General features: G+C 35.6%; 1 long non-coding RNA gene across 1 annotated transcript; it reads left to right on the top strand.

Annotated features, from left to right (window-relative positions):
• Nucleotides 1–395: 395 nt before the first annotated feature.
• LOC130218886 (uncharacterized) lies at nt 396–1,485 on the top strand. The gene is made up of 3 exons (XR_008836008.1): nt 396–511; nt 852–951; nt 1,055–1,485. It is a non-coding gene; the product is annotated as an uncharacterized LOC130218886 (long non-coding RNA).
• The last annotated feature ends 8,931 nt before the right edge of the window (nt 1,486–10,416 follow it).

The raw sequence follows: 10,416 nt of genomic DNA on the forward strand, positions 1-10,416 counted from the left end.
CCTAGACCAAATTTCACCGTCTAATAGACGTATACATGTAGCCGTCTAAATTTGGGCTATGCTTAGACGTCTATTAGATTTTCACTGACAGCCCAAATTTAGCCGTGATTTAGCCTAGACGTCTAGGCTATGTTTAGACGTCTAATAGACGTCTATTAGACCAAAAAATGCTTGCTGGGTTCTGCAGTTCTGATTTTTAAATCATGTTTGCTTGTGATTTCATAACAAGAGACTTTTAAACACAAGTACCAAGTTATTTCTGTTTTTAGAAAATCAATTCAAGTTAATTTCTGATTTTTTTATTGATTTATATTTTATAAATAAACTTTACTATGTTGTGGAAAATGTCATTTTTTAGTAATATGAGTAACTGTATTTTAAGTTGTCACAGTAAAATCTAGTATAAAGTAAGCTGATAGTTATTATTATAATGCTTCTCTAATATTTGTAATTATTTGTTTTTCCTCCACAGATATTTGAGTGTGGCTGTGTGAAATGAGCAGTCTAGCAGGTATGAGTTGCTTAAACACTTTAGACTAAAACATTCACACTATGACCACATTTGCTGGATTCCCTGTCCCATATGCAGATTGCCCATGTGCATTCACAAGCTGAATGAAGCTTTCGAGTCACATCAAACACAGAGAATGACTATTAAACAATATTTATGCATTATCCATATAACTGCTGTTGACAGAAAGAAACATTGAATATAACACATTGATACTAAAATAGTTAAAAAAAGTGAATAAATAATTGAATTTAAATGTGTGAATAAGTAAAAAGCTTAAAGCTGTAAACCTGTGGCTAATTATTTTTTATGTTAATAGGTGTTTTTTTTTTTCTTCTAGTTTTAATACGTAACCATCAAGCGTGATTGTGTCCTGAAGACCTACCTCATTTGAAGAGTCTGTGCATCTACCTCAATGAAGACTTGTAAAGGAATATGTGGTAAGCGTTTCAACCCACCCTCCTTTCATAAATGTATTTGTAAAACTCAGTCACAGGACTGAGTTTGCAACACATCTCAGTATTTTCTCTCCTTTTTCTGCAGGACTGAAAGTGGCTGAATCTCAAAATGCACACACAACAGTGGAGATCTTTATCGTTTGGGCTGAGGATGCTGGTCCTGGGGACAGACCTACAGATGTTGGTGTAGAAGTTTTGCAGAACCTGCTGAGTGTCACATATAGATTGGATGGACGTTTTGGGTTCATGTACACTTAAAGGTTTTTTTTAACCAGAAATGAAAACGTTTAATTATTCATGTCATACCAAACATTGATTTGTCTTCGAAGTACAAATTAAGATACTTCAGGTGAAATCTGAGAGCTCTCATTCTCTATAGACAGCAATGGTCCCAACTTGTTTAAAGTCCAGATAAAAACCTAAAACATCCTCAAAACAGACCACATGCTTTCAGTTGTTTAATCAGAATATTTTTAAGCTACAAGAATAATTTTGAGTGCATATAAAGTAAAAATAACAGCCTTTGAGTTTCTTTATTCTGTTGAACAAGATATTTTGAAGAAAGCTGAATACCTGTAACCATTGGTGTATAACCTGTACTTCCATGGTATGTTTTTTACAGGTTTTCAGCTTTCTTTAACATATCTTCTGTGTTCAACAGGAAAAAAGTCTTCGTTTTTATCTTATTTGTTTTGTCATAACTTTGACATTTTTATATATATTTATTGTGTATTGTTTAATGTTTTTAATATTGTTAATGTTGCTCTCATTATTAAAAGCTTTGTTTAATTAGTTCGAATGGATTGCATTTTTGAGAACCTGTTGATCAAAAATGTTGATATGTATATGTGTATTTTTGTTGTTTATTAAATATAATTATGTTTTTATATATATATATTACAAACATAATCATTCATTAGCTGAAATTTTGATGACTTGTTTATGCTTGGGCTGTACTTAGACGTCTATTAGATTTTCACTGACAGCCCAAATTTAACCATTATTTAGCCTAGACCAAAATTCACCGGCTTTTAGACGTATATATGTAGCCGCTGAAAAGGCGTCTAAATCAAGTCTAGTCTAATCTTGGGCTATGGTTAGACGTCTATTAGATTTTCACTGACAGCCCAAATTTAGCCGTGATTTAGCCTAGACCAAATTTCACAGTCTAATAGACGTATATATGTAGCCGTCTAAACTTGGGCTATGGTTAGACGTCTATTAGATTTTCACTGACAGCCCAAATTTAGCCGTGATTTAGCCTAGACCAAATTTCACCGTCTAATAGACGTATATATGTAGCCGTCTAAACTCGGGCTATGCTTAGACGTCTATTAGATTTTCACTGACAGCCCAAATTTAGCCGTGATTTAGCTTAGACATCTAGGCTATGTTTAGACGTCAAATAGATGTATTTTAGACCAAAAAATGCTTGCTGGGTATTGTCAAGCCCTGGGTTTGACTGCCTGTGACAAAGGAGGTTGCCACTGGCCTGCGGCAGAACTGCATATAAACTGTTCTTTATACACATCCATTACATTACATTATTATAATTCCGGGTTCTGATGTCATGGTTCTCCCACTCTACTCCCACTGCTACTTTTAATCATGAATTAGTTAGAGGCCCAAAAGTTGTTTAAAATCAAAATTTTGATTAAAAAAGAAACTTTTCAAAAAATTAAGGTTGCTGGCTCAACCAGCTGGCTGTATAATATACATGGTATAATATACAGATGCTCAATTTTTTTTTTTTTATCCCCACCAGTCTTTACCCTGCTTTTTAGTATATGTCCTAATATGTAGTAATACGGATATGCATTTTCTGCCATCGTGTTTCTTAGGGTCAGGGGTAATGAAGCTGTGGAAAATGTAAAAATTGCAAAAACAATGTTCAACGTGAAAGGCACAGGAGCTTTATTACTGGCAAAAGTGTACATAATCAACAAAAAAAAAAAGTTACTTTACCATTTAGTACAGTTTACATTTACGGAAGGCCACAGCCCTGCAGAGTTTAGTTCCAATCCTAATCAAAACTCTGCTTGACAGTAACTCTAGTTTCCATTACCCGCCCTAAAAACTAAGAATTTGGCAGTTTGTGCTGTGTACATAAGTCACTGTTTGACATCTAAGCACAGAGTTAGAGGTTTAGAGCAAAGAAGATGCTTTTGAATCACTCTCTTTGTACCATCATACAGTGATCAGTCAGCACAGCATCACTTCCAGTCAAACACACCTAATAGGTATGAGTATCATTCTGTGTATTTTCCACCATTTTTCAAGGCATTTTACAGTGTCTGCATGCTATAGGTAAGCCCACACAGAATCTGCATGCGCAGAATTCTGCAGATTTTAAGCCCATCATTAATTCTGTTTATCTACTTCAGTAAATGTGTGTAAATCTATATTTATTCAGTTTTTAAATTAATTACAGAAATATTATTGACTAATATGAAAATGTTCATCTGATTTATGTACAATGCAGTTTGTAAAGTAATATTTTCTGTCTTTAGATATATTATTTGAGATTTGCTTTGTTTACCAAATAAAGTGAATCTAATTGGATTTGCATTTTAAACATTAAATAAAAATTAAAAAGGTATTACTTTTTATTTCATATATTAAGGTTTTAGTTATGATACTCCCATAATAATTCTGCAGAATTTAACTAAATTCTCAGCAGAAATAGCAAAAAACGTCCGCAAATTCAGTCTGGCCCTAGCTATAGGTCATACTGCTTTTAGAAAATTACCTTAAGCAAGCATATAACATTAATCCTGCTTCCCACATTTTGCCTGACTTATTTAACACACCTAATTTAGATCATTAGCTTCTTAGAAAAAGAGATTGATGTACTGAATTGTCAAATAAGAATTGTAGAACCACTGTCTCTAATACGATTAAATAAGGGAGTCAAATAAGGAGACGTGCATGCCCCTGGGCTGCATTAAACTGTTAAATGAAAAGAATTATAAAATATTAACACAAATTTATTTACTGACCATTGTTTGTTAAACCTATGAGGCGCCGTGTAGGATTTAAATCAAACTTCACTTATCAACACATACATAAAACACGTGCATATACACCTATAAATTACTCGCATACCTATTCTATTGGATGTTCAAAACAACATATATGAAACTTGCGCATATACATATAAACTTGACGCATGTATACACCCACATTAACACGCACAAACATATAAACTCCATCCTCGCATAAACACCCACATTAACATGCACATACATAGAAACTTGCTGCATGCAAACACACATATACACACTCGCATATACATATAAACTTGACGCATGCATACACCCACATACATATAAACTCGATTCTCACATAAACACCCACATTAACACGCACATACATATAAACTTGCTACATGCAAACACACCTATACACACTCGCATATACATATAAACTCAATCATTGCGTATGCTCCAAAAACTCACATATGAATGTAAATTTGATGTGTGCAAACATACAAAATAAAATTCACAATCATATACAGTTAGTTGTGTATATACATATATGCCAGTAATTTCATATGTGTATATGCATAAATTCTCAGTGCGAAAGGAAGTTATTTCACTTGGAAAGGAAGTAGTTTAATTTCAACTTAAAAGTCCTTTGAGCAAAATGAACAAGATCATTATGTCATCCATCTATGTTATCGCAAAGCTTTGGAAACAGAAATAATGCAATTAATCGAGGAATTACATCTGTTTAATAATGAAAATAGATTATGCTAATTATAAAAAATATAAAAAGATAATGGTAAGGAATGCTCCCGCAAAATTAAAGGTTTATTATGTAATTAAATTATTGGAAAGCTATGGGTGTAATGAATATAAGGTTGCATAAGCAATTATGTATAATAAAATGTTTGTTTAATATTAGTTTTGTTTGTTTTATTATTGGTGTCACTATTTGTCATGGGTTACGATACACACTTATGTCCAGTAGGGGGCAGGAATTCTCTTTTTAAGTGGGTTTTCCTCTTACTAATAAATAGGCTAAAGCCTGTTTCACACTTCAAGCGTCAGCAGCGCGTGTTTTTTCGGTGTCCTTGTAAACAGATTAGAGCTTTCATACCGCACGCAGCAGCAGCGCATCAGTGCGAGGCGTGAGCGTCGCTGAAGCAGCAATAGTTTCGGTGCTGGGTCTATTTTGCATTGATAAGGACCAAAACACATTTAATAACAGTAAAAAGTAGCAATTTTACCCAATAAATGTGGTAATAAAATCCACTAATTTATATATAGTCAATCAAATGAACTTAAATGATTAAAAACTACAACAAACATTTATTTAGGCCCAAAATATTTATTTACGGGAGTTGCATTCCATAGCGAATTGTATTGTGGGTAGTGTAATTCGACACGCATGCTGGATGGTGTGAGCTCGCCGTGTGCTGTGCAGGTGAAGCAGAGGAAGAAAGCTTTATTTGGCTTTGTTTTATGTTCACTCCAGTTATTCCACCCAGGAGCTGTTTGTACTGTGAACCTGACAACACAAAAATAAGTAAAAGAAGGGCATGCATTGATTACTTTTGTCCATCTCATCCTTTGCATGAGCTGTTACTCTGCCGCTGGACATTACTGAAGCAGAGAAAGTAACACTAGTTTGATCATGTATACATATCATTATAACTATATTGTATAAATATTATTATAACTATATCACAGGCAATTGTCCTCTGAGTGCACCAGACATGAATGACACCCCATAGACCTTGAGAAGCGTAGAGTACTGTATGATCTATATCATTTGTAAAATAAAGACTTAAAGGTTAAAAAAGCAGCATAGGAGGAGGTTGCCGCGAGCCTTGGTGCAGATGAAAAGTTTTTTAAAAAGTGTATTTGTATATAGAGAGAGATAGGTAACTAGATAGAATAGACAGAGATAGATTGATCTCTGCAGCAGCTGCCGAACAGCTGCGCGCTGCAGACGCAGCTGGTGTGAAAGGCAAACGCCTGCGCGCTGCTTCTGCTCTCCATACGCGCAGCGCACGCTTTGCTCACGCACTGCTTTCGCTTGCGGTGTGAAACAGGCGTAATGCACCAAAACGCTGGATGCCAGCCGCTGTAAAAATATAAGTAGTAGTTATTAATAAGAAACGAGTGTCCAGAGGGTATATATAGCTGGTTTGTGGGGGTTAACTTGACCAATGTGGTGAACAGAGACTTTTAATCAGTGCTATGCTGAATAATTAACAATCAAAATGATACCAAAATCTTGCAATTATGACATATACATTGTAAAAACATATAAAAAAGCTTAATAATTATAATAATTAAAAAAACAAAACAAGAAGGTTATAGGCTACATTAACATTTGCAATAGAAAAGAGGAGTTTAATTGTTTGAGTATACTCATAGTTCTGGTTGCTTTTCAACTTGAATTTCCTTAAAGGGTTCTATCTGTCCATTTATATTTGTGTATGTAATTACCTAATTAAATAAAAGGTTTAAATATAAAATATTTCTTATATATTTTATAAAGTCTATTTATATAGACTAATATTTGATATAATTTTATATAACAGGTTCATAATTTAACAGGTTTAATACCTCTATTAATCGTCAAGTTTATATGTATGTGCATGTTTATGTGGGTGTTTATGCGAGAATCGAGTTTATATGTATATGCGAGTGTGTATAGGTGTGTTTGCAAGCAGCAAGTTTATAAGTATGTGCATGCTAATGTGGGTGTTTATGCGAGGATGGAGTTTATATATATGTGCGTGTTAATGTCGGTGTATACATGCGTCAAGTTTATATGTATATGCGTAAGTTTTATATATGTTGTTTTGAACATCCAATAGATTTCCAGACATTTTCTGAGGGTTGGGACAATCACCCATTACAGTCTGAAGGTGGACTCACGCCTAACCAGCTGTGGGTTTTAGGACACATGCAAAACTCAACCCACGATGAGGAGTTGTAGGTATAATTTTTATCTTTACAGTGTTGTCAAGTAATTGATATTGTTGCATAGAAATAATGAAAATGATTTAATTTTAAGAATCTTGAGGTGTATGGAACGGACTGGGAGACGTTTGACAGCACAGCCGAAGAAGCTAAAGTAGTCCATGTCCCTGACATTCACTGTCCACTGACTCCTGCTATGATGGAATTAGTAAAAACAACAGTTGATCCTCTTGCACCGTCACACTCTAATGGAAAAGATATTTACATATTGATCGCACCATTTCAGAAGAGATTGCATAATTTTAATCCCCAAGTCATTAAAACTCATGTACAGAATTGAAAAAAGTGAACATTTGTAAATCTTTTGTTAATATAAATTTAATGTGTGAATTAACTGCATATTTTAATTAAAGAGAATGTTAAAAGGAGCAGTTTACCCAAAAGTAATACATTTCTCGCCCCACAGGTAATCCAAGATGTAGGAGACTTTCTTTCTTCAATAGAACATTAAAGCAGATTTTAGCTGAATACCTGCTACATGGTAATTCATATAATGGCAGTGAATGGTTAGTCTTTTTAGATTAAAAGTAAACATACAAACAAGCCCGTATCAATAGTAATGCTTTCTGATGGCACACTGAGGTCTTGAAGTGAAACGATTGATCTGTGTAAGAAAGTGAACATTTACATTACACACATATGCATGTCTTGCAAAGTTCAGTTAGGTGCAAAATTCCTATTTGATGGAAAGTAACAATACGAGTGTATGCAGTGACAGTTGAAAAACAGATGTTGTTTTGAAAACATGCACAGACAACTGTGTCCAAGCTGTTTAGCTGATTAAAGCTAATAAATGTAAATGATGTTAACTTTCCTGCACGGATCAATCACTTTGCCCCACAAAACCTAAATGTGTCATCAAAAACTAAGGCTATTGATATGGACACGTTTGTATGTTTACTTTTAATTAAAAAAAAAAAGACTAACCATTTACTGCCATTATGCGAATCACCATGGAGCATGCATTTAGCTAAAAATCTGCTTTAATGTTCCACTGATGAATGAAAGTTTCCTACATTATTAGATGATCTGAGGTGGAGTAAATTAACAGAAAATTTGGATGAACTATACATTGAACATAACTTAGAAATGTGAACAAATAAAAAAGAAAAAAAAATTACATGTTGCGCAGAAGACAGTCCACATCGTCTCACCTCACATACACATTATCAAATGACTGTCCATGTTTTACAGCCAGTGCCATAACACTTCTAAATTCATCGAAAGTTTTCAGGTGTGCAGAAGGAAATGTGATGGTACGAGTGCACGCACTGACAGTTGGAAAACAGATAGTTGTTTCACAATCAAGAAAGAACTTCACTGTGATTTTAAAGTCCCTTTTCTCATTTGGAAGTAGAGGCTTGTGTCTCTGGCCTGTCATCCACTGCATTATTTTGCCCACAGTCATTTCTGTAGCGTCGCCTGGTTTAAAAAACAAACAAAAAGTAATATTTAGAAAACGTAACAATGAACCATGTCATAACTTGTACAATATGCATTGTAAAGAACTACATTTGGACTGTAAAATTGTCAATATATTTTTTTGCACCCTTAGACTTTAGCCAAATATTAGCCTATCCTAAAACACAATATACATTAACTGAGATTTAATATATTTAGCAAATGCAAACCTTAATAGATTACTTGCATTTTAAGTCAAAAGGCATATCAAAGACATACCACCATCCTCAATTTCCTGTAGAAGGTCCTGGAAAAAGTTCATGATCTCCATTTCCTTCGTGTGTTTTAGAGAACCTTTATCACTTAGGACAGGGTGGCAGTTCTCTAAAATAAAGGCTGAATCAACCTTTTACAAACATAAAAAGATAAAACTAATGAAAAGGGACACAAATTATTTTAAAGAGGCCATATTATACATGAAATAGGGTCATATTTAGGTTGTAAGGGTCTCCAACAACAGTCTAATATGCATGCAAGGTCAAACAACACTTTGATGGTCTTATAATCTGCATTTATTTTTACCTAATTATCCCAGCGACTCCCATATGAATCGTTCAGCGATTCATTTGTTCCCAAACCCCTCCTCAGCGCGAAGCTAATCTGCGCTGATTGGACCGATGACAGCCTGCTGCGATTGGTCGACAACACTGACAGGCTTCAGCACGAGACAGAGTGAAATGCCCAGCTGCTAATCACCAATATAAAAGTAGTCACAGTGCACAGACGCTTTATAGTGGATTTTGGCTGCCAGTGGGTGAATGTAAATACAGATGATGGACGAGAAAATACTGACGACTAACTATTTTATTGAGCAAAAAGTTCAAGAACTGGCGAGGAGATCTCCTTGCCCGTCGCAGACTACTTGCTCTTTTCACACGCACGCACGCACACACACACACACACACACACACACACACACACACAGGGCCGGCGCGTCCATAGAGGAGACCTAGAGCGGCAGAATAGAGAGGGGGCGGCGCTCAGTTATAACCGCAAATCTCTCAGTTATATCCGCGGCGCTCAGTTATATCACCACACACACACACACACACACACGACACACATTACAATCCTCCCCAAAGACACGACACACACGCCTAGAGCACCAGTTCAGCTTGCTGGGTGCAATTTATACACTTCACCTCGAAAACTGAGCTGAACTATTTTAAAACGTGACCGTTGCATGCATGTAGCAACAGCTGACGATCCGTAAACAAAGCTGCACGCGTCACATTTTCAACGTGGCTTTACACGCGATATGAGAATATAAAGAGTTAACCTGATACAGTACACGCGGTTACAGGTAACAAAACACAACTAAATACATAATGTGCAAGATAGAGTAAACGAGGCAACAGTTTTAATCGCACGTACTTACACTGGTGAAATGGGGGAAGAAACTGATTCATGATGCACTGATCCATGTTCTGACTGGTTCTGACAGTCTTTACTGATCCTTCCTTTAACAAACTGATGAAGTCTTCTTTTTAAGCATGTAATTTCCAGAAGCATTCGATCTGCTCAAGGCTGGGCTATATTGCTGAGGTTTCATCTTTGATTTGACTGTCAATAAAATCCATCTTCACAGCGTGACTTCATTCCACCGGTGTCTCTCTCTCTGTGTGTGTGTGTGTGTGTGTGACTTTTTTTCTGTTAGTGGGCGGGGCCGCAGGTTTCAAATCTCCCGGGTTTGCGTGTGCTACTACTTGTGTTTCGTTGCTGCGTCATCACGAAACACCTAATGACTCGTTATCAAGACGACTCGTTTGAAGCACTATGAGTCGACTCTTTTATAGATGAATCAATAGTTTTAAACACTGTACACTTACAGATTTAAGCCTTAGCTGGATATTTCACTTCATCTAGAGCTGTGTTACACACTACATGGAAGGGCATTTTCAAAAACCCATAATATGGGCTCTTTAAAATGTTGTGATTTCTTGTGAAATGTTGTGTTTTACTTTGGATTTTAGAGCTAGGGCGCCGC

Source organism: Danio aesculapii, chromosome 24 (genome assembly GCF_903798145.1).
Source record: "Danio aesculapii chromosome 24, fDanAes4.1, whole genome shotgun sequence".
In the NCBI taxonomy this organism is placed as follows: domain Eukaryota; kingdom Metazoa; phylum Chordata; class Actinopteri; order Cypriniformes; family Danionidae; genus Danio; species Danio aesculapii.